The sequence below is a fragment of the Acomys minous genome (assembly GCF_964271855.1).
Source record: "Acomys minous genome assembly, chromosome: 2".
Classification (NCBI taxonomy): Eukaryota; Metazoa; Chordata; class Mammalia; order Rodentia; family Muridae; genus Acomys; species Acomys minous.
In genome coordinates, this window is record NC_140484.1 from 97,951,515 (window position 1) to 97,967,168 (window position 15,654).

Below are 15,654 nucleotides of genomic sequence, written 5' to 3' on the forward strand. Positions count from 1 at the left end.
CTTCAAATTCTGTCCTATTTACACCATGTCTTTTATCCTAATAGGCAAGCCTTGTCTAATTTTATTAAAACCCATGTACAGCCTACTTCCAATGGCTTACATTTCTTAAAGACTATACCTGCCTCCTCTAAGACCTGTCAGACATCAACCCCCAACTCCAGGTATTGTAGTCCCACTTTCCCTACTCACCGGGCTAGGGACTTCTTCCCCAGGACTGATTGGCATCTTGATTTTACCCACATGCCCACAGTCAAGCATGCCTGTTATCTCCTGGTCCTGATAGCTACTTTCTCAAGCTGAGTGGAGGCCTTTCCCACTACTAACAAAAGGGCTCACATAATTTCTGACCTCTTCCCTCAGACAATGGTCCTGAATTCACCTCTCAGGTTTTCCAGATCTTATCTTAAGCCATAAACATTCCTTAGTATTTTCATATCAAATACCATCCGCAGCCCTTGGGAAAGTTATAACAAACTAACTGATTCTTAAAAAAATATTCATATTATGCTGTCACAGGAACATCCCCTTGACTGGGTAAAATTCTTACCACTAGCCTTTTTCAGGCTATGAGCTCTCCGTTAAAAACTGTTTTTATTTCACCGTTTGAGCTCATTTGTGGATGACTGGTTCTAACTCCCAGTTTTCACGTAAATCCTTGCCCCTCGGTGACCATCTACTCACCCGCTTACTCTGTCATCTCTGCCCACTACTATGGGACTTCACTGACCAACATCATCCACACCCACGTACTAACTCTTATCCATCTCTTACCAACATTTGAGACATGTTCTCCTTTTCCCTCTGGACCATCACTCAAGTCTTTCCCTTAAATGGCAGGGTCCCTTCAAGGTAAGTCTTGAGACTCCCACAGGTGCTAAGTGGGAAGGCTTCTCTCACTAGATTCACCTGTCTCACCTCAAGTCTATTAACCTTCTCTTCAAGGTAATGTCCCTTCTTACACATTAACTCCAACAGGACCCTTCTCCCTTAGGCTCCAGAGGATGCCAAGAGCAACCACCTTGTCTGCTACTCCAGAATAATGAGGCTTCACTTTATCAGCAGTGTTCAACTCTACTGAGTTAGATACATATTTTCCATCTTCCCTTTCTTGTCTGTTTCTGTCGAGGGTAACCATTATATTTTGAGATTTGATATTCAAGAAACTCTCATTCATAACAAACAGTCTTGCCAAATAGGGTCAAGTAATAGAACAATTGTTCTATGGAAGGCTGTCAGAAGCTAATTGAAATTGACATCACACCCACATCTATCCCTACTCTCTTATTTGATAGAATTGCTGTTTGCTTCCTCTCTGAACAAAGAGAAAGTTGTTTCAGGGAATGGACGGACACCCATTGGGCAGCCCATATTGGTTGTGCCAAATTCACACACAAGCACAGAAGAAACTCTTTCTCTTTTACAGGAAGAACCTGTTCTATATCCAGTACCCATGGGATCCCAGTTGGGAAACAGGCATCATTGGTAAATCCTATTGCCACTACACACCTGAACTTCTGATAAATACAATTCATCTTTGGAGAAAATATGTACCAATTACTCAATCCTTTGATTGGGAGAAAGTGATTAAATACTCCTCCAAGGAGAGGCAATGGCCTCTCTAACATCCCCTCTCTAAAACAAAGCAAACCTGTAATTTCATGCCTTACTTCAGACTCTGACCTCAGCCTACAAGGTCATTAATGTCACCCAGCATGGCCACATTGCATAATGCTGCCTATGTGTCCCTGCTGGGACCTGTTCAGAACTGTCACTTGGCTGTGTCTCCAGTTACTCTGTCAAGTAACCTCACCTCACCATTCATCAACTGCTCTAACTCCATCATTGCCATGACCCCCTACCTTTTTTCATATCACCCTCTTTGGCATGGCAAGCTGTTTGAAGGCATCTGGGGCATGTCCTATAGGAACACTAAGTTCCCTAGACTTCAATAAATATCTTAATCCTTGATACCACATCTCAGCTCGAATGTCCTACTGTACATAACACTTCAGTTCTATCATTATCTACCTGGTGGCTGGTCAGGAGTTTGCACACTGGTGCTGCTCTTCTTAGAGTTGAGAGTAATATATGGAGAAAAATCCTTACCAATCTCATTTGTGGACTCAATAGCTGTCCATCATAAGAGGGCAATTTATATCTTACCCCTCCTGGGTCTTGCAGGAATCACTGCCAGTATTGGAACTAGGACAGTGGAACTGGCCACTTCACTGAATTTATATTATGGGATTTATTCTCAGTTTATCCAGAAGATCCAGGAAGTGACTCCGACAATATTAAGTCTTCAGGGACAAATCAAATCTTTCACAGCAGTGATATTTCAGAATCAAAGAGGACTAGACCTCCTTATAGCCGAAAAGGGTGGTCTTTGTCTCTTACTCCAAGAGAAATGCTGTTTTTATTTCAACCAGTCAGGTATAGCAAAAGATAAGATTCAACAACTTCATCAGATCTCCAAAAGTGAAGGGAGCAGAGGTTTCTAATGCCCTGCATCTTGGAGAATTCCATATGGACATGGGTTTTATCTTTCTTGACCCATCTTCTGCTTATTTTTCTGTACTTAGTGTTTGTACCCCGCTTTATTAACTTGTTCTCTATAGTCCTCCAACACCAAATGCAAAATGTCTAACCAAACTATTAATCAGTTACTTCTACAGGGTTATCAACCCCTGGCCACACATCCAGATTCTAAAGGCAATCCAGTATGCTCTGATAGAAGGGTCAGCTACATCCCAAAAGAGACAACATCTCTGATCAGCATGAAGCAGCATGATGATCGTGAACTTGGTCTATATCCCTTCTCCTCCCCTTCACTCCCTTCCTAGTTTCATAATTTCTTTTTACATTAAACAACATGAGGAATGATGGTAATCATGCAGTGATGCAATGACCACAGGGGCAAGAAGTCAGGCATCTTTAAAACCACCCTGAAAATGAACATGTCATTGTCAGATGGCAGGATTTAGGTCTCATAAGCCACCTGTGCACTTTATGTGCATGCACTGAGTCATCTTAAAAAGGAGACTTCTCCCATCCTCCTTCTGTCTCTCACCTGTGTATCCCCAGAGACAGGCTCTATACCCTTTTCCCAATAAAACCTCTCATATGGATCTCCTGCCTGGCATGATTTCTGAGTTCACTGAATAGCTCCATTGCATAAATCATAATAGAAACAACAAATGCATGTGTGTGTGTGTGTGTGTGTGTGTGTGTGTGTGTGTGTGTGTGTGTGTGATATAACATATATACATGCTGAGAGGAAGAGAAGTTACTTAATAACTCCATATAATATATTTCTCAAAGTTTTGGCTGCTCTTCTTCTAATGGTTACTCTCTGAATACTAATTCCTCCACTGTTTTCTGTACCTCTAATTTCCATGTCTTTCATCCTTTTGTATTTAATTACAAATCCCATCATCTGCTGACCCATAAATGACCATTCAAATTCTTGATTCACATAAAAGTTCAACATCTTTAGCTATCAGGGATATGCATATTAAAACCACATTGAGATTTTATCTTCCACTAATGTGGATGGCTAAGATAAAAAAAATGACAACACATGCTGATGAGGAGAATATGTAAGAAGAATACCTATTCACTGCTGGTGTAAACACCAAAATGTACAGCCACTTTGAAAATCAGTGTGGTTTTGCTTTGGGAACCTGGGCATGATATACCTCAAATTCCAGGGTGTATACCCAAAACAAGCTATATCCTATTGTAGAGACACTCAGTCATATTCATTACACTTCTATTCACATTAGTTAGAAATAGGAAACATCCTAGCTGATCAAATTACAGGGGAATATATAATTAAAACATGGTATGTTACAGGATGGAATATTACTCATATCTTTTTTTTCAAGACATGATTTCTCTGCGTAGCCTTGGCTGTCCTGGACTCATAGTGGGAGCTACTTCTTTCTGGCTATAAATTAGCTTTTCTAGTAAGTCTACTGGTAAAATCAGATTAAAGGCTATCTGCCCGTGAGCAGCAGTTCCAGGAACATTTTCCTGACTAACCAGATCTTTTACAACTTCCCTCTCTCTCTGGAATTTCTCCACCTTCTGTGATTATAGCAGCTGTAAAAGTAGACACCTGCTGGAGTATTTCATAGTTAGATATCCATAGTAACCTTCGCTTATGCAAATACCCATGCCCCCTTGCCTCTAAAAACCCTGTGAAAATTTTCAATAAACGAGGTTTGATCAGAATCCAAACTTGCCTCCTGTTTCTTTTTTTTTTTTACTTTATTAATTTATTCTTGTTACATCTCAATGGTTATCCCATCCCTTGTATCCTCCCATTCTTCCCTCCCTCCCATTTTCCCCTTAGTCCCCTTCCCTATGACTGTTCCTGAGGGGGATTACCTCCCCCTGTATATGTTCATAGGTTATCAAGTTTCTTCTTGGTAACCTGCTGTCCTTCCTTTGAGTGCCACCAGGTCTCCCCCTCCAGGGGACATGGTCAAAGTTGTTGCCTCCTGTTTCTTATGTCTACGGTCCTATCCCACACGCAAACCCCTTCCTAGGTTCCATTTGAAAACACTGCGGGCCTGGGCAGACAGACTTGTTTTGTAGACCAGGCTGGACATGAACTCACAGAGACCTGCCTTCCTTTGTTTCTTTGAGTACTGTGGTTATTGATGTGTGCCACCTTGCCTGGTATATTGCTCAGATTTTAAAAAAAATGTTTGAACTCATAATTAAATCAATTGAACTAGGAAAAACAATGAAAATGAAAGCACAACATACCTTATGGGACAAAATGAAAGCAGTGCTAAGAGAAAAATTCACAGCACTAAGGACCTTCATAAAGAAATTGGAGAGATTTCATACTAGCAACTTAAGAGCACATCTGAAAACTCTATAGCAAAAAGAAACAGATACAACAAAGAGGAGTAGATGGCTGAAAATCTCCCAACTCATAGGGTATCATATCATAGGGTATACCCTATGAGCATACACAGGGGCAAGAGGTCTCCCTCAGTCACAGTCATAGGAGAGGGGAGTAAGGGGAAAATGGGAGGGGAGAGGAATGGGAGGATACAAGGGATGGGATAACAATTGAGATGTAATATGAATAAATTAATAAAATATATTTAAAAAATGAAAATCTCCCAACTCAGGGCTGAAATCAATAAATTAGAAACAAACAGAACAACTCAAAGAATCACTTAAACCAAGAGCTGTTTTTATGTTTTTCTTTTTTTTTTAAGAAAATCAAAAAGATAGACAAACCCTTAGCCTAATTAACTGAAAATCAGAGTAGTCAAATCACCAAAATCAGAAATGAAAAGGGAGACATAATGACGGACATTGAGAAAATCCAAAGAATCTTTTGGTCTTATTTCAAAAGCCTATATGCCACATAATTTTAAAATCTAAATGAAATGGACAATTCCCTTGATAGCTACTAGTTACCAAAATTGAATCAAGAATAGGCAAACAAATTAAATAGTTCTGTATCTCCTAAGAAAATAAAAAAATAGAAACAGTTATCAAATGTCTCCCAACAACAACAACAACAACAACAAAAAGCAGCCCAGGGCCAAATGTATTAAGTGCAGAATTCTATCAGACCTTCAAAGAAGAGTTAATATAATTTATCTTCAAACTACACAAAGACCCAACAAATAAAAAGAATTTCAGACCAATTTCCCTTATGAAATTTGATGCAAAACTACTCAATAAAACCCATGAAAACCAAATCCAAGATCACATAAAATTATCATTAGCCATGACCAAGTAGACTTAATCCCAGGCATGCAGGGATGTTTCTATAAAAGAAAATCCTTCAATGTAATCTATCATATACACCAACTGAAATAAAGAAGCCACATGATCATCTCCTTAGATGTTGAAAGGAATTCAACAAAATCCAATACCCATTCATGTTAAAATTCTTGGAGATATTGGAGGTACTAGGCACAAACCTAAACATAGTAAAGGCAATATACAACAAGCTTTTATCCAATATCCAACTAAATGTATTAAAACTTTAAAAAATTCCATTGAAACACTATAAGATATTATAAATGTTATAAGAATAGAAGTTTAAAGCCATTCCACTGAAATCAGGGACAAGAAAAGGTTGTCTGCTCTCTCTGTAGCTCTTCAATATAATACTTGATGTCCTAGCTACAGCAATAAGACAACTAAAGGAGATCAAAGGGATACAAATTGGAAAGGAAGAAGTCAAAGTATCACTATTCCTGTATGATATGATAGTACACATAAATGACCCCCAAAATTGTGCCAAGGAACTCCTACAGATGGTAAACACATTCATCAAAGTAGCTGGATACAAAATTAACAAAAAAAATCAGTAGAACCAGTAGCTCTTTTTTATACAAAAGAAAAACTGGTTAAAAAAGAAATTAGAGAACCAACACCCTTCACAATAGGCACAAAAAATAAAATATTATGGTGGATCTCTAACTAAGCAAGTGACAGACCTGGGTGAAAAAAACTTCAAGTCTTTATGGAAAGAAACTGAAGAAGATAGCAGAAGTTGGAAAAACCTGCTGTGAATTGGTAGGGTTAACATAGTAAAAATTGCCATCTTACCAAAAATAATCTACATATTTGATGCAATTCCCATCAAAATACCAACATGGTTTCTTGCTGACCTTGAATGAAAATTTCAACTTCATATGGAAAAACAATAAAAGCAAAACAGCTAAGACAATACTTTGCAAAAAAATATCTTATAGAGGTATCTCCATCCCTGATCTCAAGCTGTGCTATAGAGTAACAGTAATAAAAACTGCAAGGTATTGGCATTGAAACAGACAGGTGGATCAATGGAATCACATTGAAGACCCATAAATAAACCAAAACAGCTATGGACACTTGATTTTTAAAAAGTTAGCAGAAAGCATGCAATGGAAAATAGCATTTTTAACAAAGCTTGCTGGTCTAACTGGATTTCCACATGTAGAAACTGCAAATAGACCCTTATTAGTTATCCTGCACAAAACTAACATCCAAGTGGATTAAAGATCTCAACATAAAACTAGACACATGAAATTTGCTAGAAGAAAAGATGGGGAAGAGCTTTGAGTTCATTGGCATAAGATACGACTTCCTGAACAGAACACCACCAACTCAGGTTCTAAGAATAACAATTAAAAATGGGATTTCATGAAACTGAAAAGTTTTTGAAAGGCAAAGGACACTGTCAACAGAACAAAGTGACAGGCTATAGACTTGGAAAACATCTTCACAAACCCTACATCTGACAGAGAGCTAATATCCAAAATTTGTAAAGAATTCAAGAAATTAAACACCTCCAAACCAAGTAATACACTTAAAAATGGGGTACAGTAGTAAATATTTCTTGATCCATTAAGTTAGTCTGCCTATTGTTTGCAGAATTGAAGCTACTGTCTTTTAAAACTATTATTGAAACATATAAACTAATTGTGGTTTTTGCATTGTTGATTTTGTTCTTAATGGGAATTTGTAATTTGTGTTTTAATAGTTATAGCTTCACTTTTCTTCCAATAGTTTATCGCTTTGCTTATTCTTCTCTTCAGCCTGAAATACTGCTTCTTTTTTACTTTAGATTTGCCTTATTAGATATGAAAATTTTAGGCTCTTTATATCCTGGAAAGTTTGTTTTTATTCTTCAATTATGAGAGATGGTTTTACTGTGTATGTTATTTCAAGCTGGCCCTCATGGTATTTCTACAGGCTCTTTTGGCTTTCAAGGGTTATATTTGGTCAGAGGTCTGGGGAGGGGAGTAGGATGGAAGAGGGATGGAGGATGGGAAATGAAAGATAGCAGTAAGGGGATAACAACATCATTATCCATCAGGAAAATGCACATCAAAAAAGACTCTGAGATTCTATCTTAAACCTCTGTGAATGGCTAAGATTAAAAAAATGCAAGTGACAGGTCATGCTGGTGAGGATGTGGAGCAATGGAGAACAGGGAGAACACACCTCCATTGCTGGTGGTATGCGAACTTGTACAGCCACTTTGGAAATCATTATGGCCATTTCTCAGAAAATTGCAATTCAATCCACCTTAAGATGCAGCTATACTACTTCAAGGCACATAACCAAAGGTTGCTCCACTTACCTCAAGAACACTTGTTTAATTATGTTTATAGCACCATTATTTTTTATAGCTGAAAACTGAAAATGATCTAGATGTTCCTCAGTGAAAGAATGAGTAAAAAAGTGGTATATATACACAATGGAGTTATCACTGTTGTTAAAAACAATGGTATGAAATTTGCAGGCAAAATATATACAGCTAGAAAAAAAAGTCATTCACAGTGTGGTATCCCAGACCCAGAAAGACATACATTGCATATTCTTACTTATAAGTGCACATTAGCTATAAAGCAAAAGATAATTTACAGCCAGAATGGCTGAGTAACAAGGAAGGTAATGCTGGGGAGGTGCACGTATTTTCAAAGGAAGATTAAATACAACAGAGTTCACTAGTGGACTTGGTGTGGGTAGGAGAAAACAGGTGCAAGGAGAATGGAGGGAAGAGTACTGGGAGAGACAACTAGCATTTGGGGAGGGGGCATCTGAATGGCAAGGTAGATACATATTTAGTGCAATGGAATCTTCCAGGAATTTTTGAGGATGAACCTTGCTAAGACTCCTAGTAATGGGGCATAAGGAGCCTGAACAGACCATATTTTTTAACCAGGTAGGGCTTCCACTGGAGTGAATGAGGCACAACCCACCCACAAAACCTTATACTGACAATTTGCCCTGCCAGAATGATTCTGTGGGGCAAAGTGGGCAGAAAAATTGTGGCAGTGGCCAACTAATGTCCATTCCAGCTTGAGACATGAGCCACAAGGGAGAGGTCCCCTCTCACTTCCTGGAGGGCCAGCAATCAGAAGCAGGATAGTCTACAGATTTAGGATAGAATCAAACATAAAAGGCAAAAATAAGTTAATGAAATAATAATTAATGATAGCTGCTCTTTTATACTCATAGGAACTTAGCATAATCATCATCAGAAAGGCTTCATTCATAAACTCATGGTATTTGATGCAATGAAACTCAGTCAAACATTATGCAGTGCCTAGGAAATCCTATGAAAGAGGGTAAAGAAGGATTGTAGGATCCAGGTGGATCAAGAGCACCACAAGAAGTTGACCAAGGCAAATCTTAGGAGAGCATTAAATGGGGGCTGGCTTACAGGTTCAAAGGTTTAGTCTGGTATTGGCATATCAGGAAGCATGGCATCACACAGACAGACATGGTTCTGGAAAAGGGACCAGGTGCTCTATATATGTGTTATCAGTCAGCAGAAAGAGAGACACATGCAGTTGGCCTACTTTGAGCTTCTGAAACCTCAAAGTCTACCTCTGTTGAAAACTTCCTCCAACAAGGCCTCACTTGTTCCAACAAGGACATCCCTCCTTATAGTGCCACTCCTTATGATCTTATGGTGGCCCACTTTAATTAAAAAACCACAGTCTTCATAAGGAGCACGTCTTCAAAAATTTACTGATAATTCAAATATATAGTCATGACTGAATATCACAAGTATTAAATAATAATGTTGAGTTGAAAACAGTTTTTAAGAGTAAAAATATGAATTATTAATTATAGTTTAATTTTGTACTCAAAGTACAAGTTGCCTCTTGAGTTTCATTTTTTACGAAAAGTAGACTGGTAAAATATTGTTCTCAATTTGACATAACTAGGAGTATCTAAGAAGTGTGAACATCAGTTAAAAATCCCCTCTATCAGATTGCCTGTGGGCATAAATCTTGTTTGTATTGATGATTAATGTGTGTGATGGGGTTTCTATTCCCAATGAGCTGGACAGCAATTGGAAGCAATATAGTTACAATCATTATCATTGATTATAGTAAAATGACTTGTAAAAACATTATGGAACAACTCTATGTAATATTTAAAGTAAATAAAATCAGAATGGTTAAAAAAGGCTGTGTAAGGTGCTATTGATTTGGCAATGAACATATAGGAAAACAAAGAACTGAGTACTGTAGCAGAGAGGAAGATTCCAGAAGTTTTCCACTTACAGTATTTGTATTATTAAGGGAATTCAGAGAGTTCAGACAAATTCTTATTCTTCTACATTTTTAAAATTTATTTCCACCAATAACTTCAACTCAAACATACAGGCATCCCAGTTCCCATGGAGACAGTGAGAGCTAAATGAACAGTCTGGCAAAGTCTCTTACTTGTAAATTAGTGCAGGTATACCTGTTCTCTCTTTCTTTTTTCCTGAGACAATATTTCTCTATGTGATTTTGACTGTACTTGAACTCACTCTGTAGACAAGGGTAGCCTTGAACTCACAAAGATTCTCCTGACTCTGCCTCTCAAGTGCTGTGATTAAGGGTGATCTCCACCACCACCTGGCTCCTTCTCTTTTTCAGTGCAAATCATGTATAGTATTAAGAAGATTAATCTCCAACTCTCATAGATATTTACATTTTATTTTTATCACTATTATTGTTGTTGTTTTTATTCTTTTACTAGTATTGACCAGAGAAGAGTAGAGGAGATAAAATGGAAACTGAAAAATTTGGCAAGTTGTAGAAAGGGATTTGTTTTAATTTTTTAAGGAGACCCTTGGACGTATTTATACATTGAGATGTTTACCTGCTTTAAATTGTCAGGTGTGGATATTTTCCCAATGAGAACCATAGAAACAGATCTATCCAAGTTCTAGATTGAATCCTGTTTTGTGAAGATGACAGAGATGAAATTATTTTGTGTCATAGGTCAACCATCTAGCTACACATTCTTGGGTTTTCAATTACATCTATGAGGCTGCCAGATGGAGATAAATGAGGTAATGGCTGTAGTTGTGGCATCTCAAGTTTTTATTATACAAAAAAGGTAAACTTAAAATAGACAGATCAGGGCCCTCTTGCCTTTGAAATCAGGAAACCATAATTGATGGTTTTTATCTCACTGTAGGCTTTCCTTAGGCAGGAAAATGGATTTGTATTCATACTACAACATGAATAGGAAATTTAAGATTATAAAAACAATCTTACCTTCCTCTCCTCTTCTAAAAATAATTACAGTCAGAAAACAAGAAACAGAAGTTTTCTTTCATAAAATTTATTTTAATGAAATATTATATATTTCTAATAATATCATATATGAGTCCTATATTGCCATAATTTTCTTTATCCTTTTTCAATTTTCTTTGACTACTTCTAAAATCTATGGCAAATTTTTCTAAAATTAATATTGTTACAACAATAATGTGTAATAATTACCACATAACATTCACTCTCACACAAACACAACTTACTAAGTATATTTTGCTTCCTGAGTATTTGTGTATACTCCTTATCTCCACAGGCTTATCCCTAGTGAAAACTCATTCCCCTTATCTTAGGAGCAACTGACTGAAAAAATCTTTCCATCTGTGAGATGTCTTGTAAAGTGTCCCCAATCTGTGTTGGGAAGACTACTGGTAGTGTCCAAGTACTGGTCTTGTTTATGTAAATATATTATTTAGGTTTAATGGATGTGCCTTCTAGGAGTTGTCTTGATACTCTCACTCTTAAATTTTTTTTTGTCTTCTCTTCAGTGAAGTTTCCTGAGCCTTAGGTGTATATGTTGTTTTGTAGAGGAATTGGTTGGGGTTGTTCACTTGCTCTCTTCATTTTGACCAGCAGTGGAACTCTTTCATAGTCTCTGAATGCTATAAATACAGGATTCCTTCATGAGAGGTACATTTATCAATGGCCAGACTTTCTGGAAAACTTAAAACAAAATCTAAGTACTTCTTTTCATGTTTTAACAAGTATAAATTAAAAAGAAGCTGAAGTGAGATGATCAGATTTTTTTTTCCTGGAGTAAGTGGCTTCTAGGAATTTACATCTTTACTCTCCATGTAAGAGTAACTTCCCATGAGTACTGATCCCTCAAAACATGCCCTGTTATTCCATAAATATTCTCACATTGTTTCTAGAGTTAGTAGTTTATTGTATCCTATACCCCAACTAGACACATATATTTGTACTAAATAATCCAACTAAATAAGCTTAGTTAATAATGAAAGGAAGAAAATTTATGTATTCAATATGATCACATTGAGAAGAGGAACAAAAAGATCCAGTTACTCCTCCATGGTTGTCCTCCCCTCTGTAATACTTAACACAAGCCCTACAGAATAGCTACCACAATGGGACCACCCTTACTACAGCTAACATATAGTCAATGAAGAATTTTGTTTAACTTCCTGGTGTAAACTTGGTAACTTTCAGTGAACTGATACCCTGGGAATTCTTGGCTAAAATTTTCACTAGACCATGCTGCGTCCTAACCTCTAAAAATTATCATTTGCATTATCCCATAAATATGTACACTTGATATATTTGAATAAGTTAAACTAAATTTAAAAAGAGAAGCATCAATAGAAGAAATATCAAGAAATGAAAACCATTCCTAAATGACTGACAAGAAAAAAAAAGACATGCACATGCACACCTGCAAAAACTGATATCAAAAATCTCAAGTGCACCTAGTAAGATGGTTTAGGAAGAAAAGGAGCTTACATCTAGGCACTGAAGCACCTTTCCTTTAATGACCTGAGTTCTATTACAAGAACTCACATGGAATACGGAGAGCACTGTGTCTGTCAATTTTGTTTCTTATTTACTTTTTACTCATAATCATAAACTTAGATCTGCAATCCAACTAAACTTGGAGGGGAATGAGGGAAATATGGAGTGGGGTGCTCTCCTGAACTACAGAAGGAATGGTCTTGTTGGTAAGATGCCTGCAAGTCAAAAGAGTTAGAGTTGTCCACAGGTGGAATTGGTGATTTTCTTGCTGGTCTTCCCATTCCTGGACTCAAAGTGCTCCATAGATTCCATGATGCTCATGCCTTCTTTCACCTTCCCAAAGACCATATGCTTGCCATCCAGCCACTCAGTCTTGACAGTGCAGATTAAAACCTGGGGAACATTTGTGTTTGGTGCAGCACAAGATGCAAGTACTGTAATCTTCAGCATGAATCCCTCATACTTAAATTTCTCCCCATAGATGGATCTGCCACCAGTGCCATTATGGCATGTGAAGTCACCACCCTGGCATGTAAATCCTGGAAAAACATTTGTGAAAGGAGGAACCCTTATATCCAAATCCTTCCTCTCCACTGCTCAGAGCATGGATGTTTTTTGCTGTCTTTGGAACTTGGCCTGCAAACAGCTGGAAGGACACATATCCAAATGCCTCTCCATTGGCACGTGTGTCAAAAAACACAGTGAGGTTGAACATGGCTGTAGCAAGTGACCACAGGGGACAGTGGTATCTGCCAAGTCTGTCAATATTTTCCTTATCTCTATTCATAAGTTTAGGAAGTAAAGTAATACACCAAGATATACCTTTGGAGATGTTATGTTTCTGGCTATTTTTGTATATATGTCTAAATTCTCTTGTTCAATTTGTCCTGTGTGTCTGTTCTGAAGAGTAGCTGTCAAATACCTCCTTCAGGCTTCTCTCATCCGAATTGGATGCCTTCAACTCAGGAAAATCTCGATAGATAGAAAATGATCCTCTGAAAAGTAAACATTTTCTCTTTGATTATGAATTAAAGGATAGCAATGATTATCACATATAAGTAATATAATAATAATAATAATAATAATAATAATAATAATAATAATAATAATAATAATAATAATAATAATAACTTATTAATTTCAACTATCCAGTCCAGGGCTGGGGCAAAGATAAATTATATATTGTTGAGGCAGAGGAAATGACTTGTAAAGGTAGTATACTTACAAGTGTTAAAGTATCTGTACATTCAAGTTTCCTTTGGAAGCACTGACACTGTACTATCTGCCATCTTCAGGTCAAATGTTTGTTTACTGCACAGCACCTAGTGGCTGTGGAAGAAAATGCATAATTAGAAACAGTTATAAAACTCTTAAGTATATCTATAAAATGATGTGTTCTGCCAAAAAGGGAGAAAGGTGCAACTGAAAATAGAATGCAAGCTGAAAATGAATAATGATGATGATGATTATGAATATAAATATTATGATGACAGATGTGATGATGGAGATGAAGATTTTGATGATTGAAAAACTGCACTATAACCACAACTGAAGAAGCCAATACAATGTACTCTAACTTCAATTCTGAAAATACTGAAACCCATGAACATTAGTATCAATAGCTGAAGAAAAGAACAAGAGAAAAGTCTTACCTTTATTGCTGTTGAAAGTAGGAATAGACAAAGGTTTTCTCCACTAATAGAAGCCATTTCCATAATTATATGAAAAATTGCTTCTGCATGACTGACTAGGAAACTATTTAAAATCCATAGCTCATCATATAAGAACCCTTATTCCTGAAGAGAACCTAGGTCTGATTTCCAGCAACCACATTATGATTTATGACAGTCTCTAACTCCCATTACAGTGATACAACACTCTCTTTTGACTTCTATGGAAACCAGTCCCACACATTTTGCATAAGCATACTTGCAGGCCAACACACACACAAACACACATATGCACGTGAACACACACACACACACACAATATGAGAAAGATTTTAGAAAGTAAAATTGTTGCAATATGTTGAAATATTCTATCTCTCATTTCTTCAACAGTGCATATCTGGTTTTCCTTTCTATAATGCAAAATGAAAGTATTCCCTAACTATGTTTGACAAATGCTGTCCACAATCCATTGACAAGAATTTGCCCTCACACTATTCAAATCAACAAAATCAGAAATGAAAAGGGAGACATAACAACAGACACGGAAGAAATACAAAGAATCATAAGATCCTACTTTAAAGGCATATGACACAAAAATTGAAAATCTAAGGGAAATGGACAATTTTCTTGATCGACTCTACTTGCCAAAATTGAATCAAGATCAGATAAACAAATTAAATAGTCCTATTTCTCCTATATAAATAGAAGCAATCATTGATAGTCTCCCAAACAAAAAAAGCCCAGGGCCAGATGGTTTCAGCACAGAATTCTACCAGTCCTTCAAAGAAGAGCTAATACCGATACTCTTCAGGCTACTACAAAAGATAGAAATGGATGGAACATTACCAAATTCTTTCTATGAGGTCACAGTCACGTTGATACCTAAACCTTACAAAGACCCCCAAGAAAGGAGAACTTCAGACCAATTTCTCTTATGAACATAGACACAAAGTTACTCAATAAAATACATGCAAAACAAACACAAGAACTTATCAAAGATATCATTCATCATGACCAGGTAGGCTTCATTCCAGGCATACATGGATGGTTTAATATATGGAAATCCATCAGTATAATCCACCATATAAACAAACTAAAGGAAAAAACCCACATGATCATCTCCTTAGATGCAGAAAAAGCATTTGACAAGATCCAACTCCCACTCATGTTTAAAGTGTTGGAGCGATTGGGGATACAAGGAACAATCCTAAACATAATAAAGGCTATATACAGCTGCCAATAGCCAACATCAAATTAAATGGAGAAATACTCAAGGAAATTCCTCTAAAGTTGGGGACCAGACAAGGCTGCCCACTATCTTCATATCTCTTCAATGTAGTTTTTGAAATTCTAACCAGAGCAATAAGAAAACACAAGGAGATCAAGGGGATCCAAATGGGAAAGGGAGAAGTCAAATTATCCCT

The 15,654-nt window shown here is 37.0% G+C and overlaps 1 long non-coding RNA gene across 1 annotated transcript in view; it reads right to left on the reverse strand.

The window, feature by feature from the left end:
- Positions 1-11,105: 11,105 nt before the first annotated feature.
- Positions 11,106-15,654, reverse strand: part of LOC311593080 — an 87,623-nt gene continuing 83,074 nt past the window's right edge. The window contains exons 3-5 of the long non-coding RNA XR_014777589.1: positions 13,786-13,889; positions 13,483-13,555; positions 11,106-12,953 (exon numbers count right to left, since the gene is read on the reverse strand). This is a non-coding gene — a long non-coding RNA (uncharacterized lncRNA). The remainder of the gene's footprint in view (positions 12,954-13,482; positions 13,556-13,785; positions 13,890-15,654) is intronic.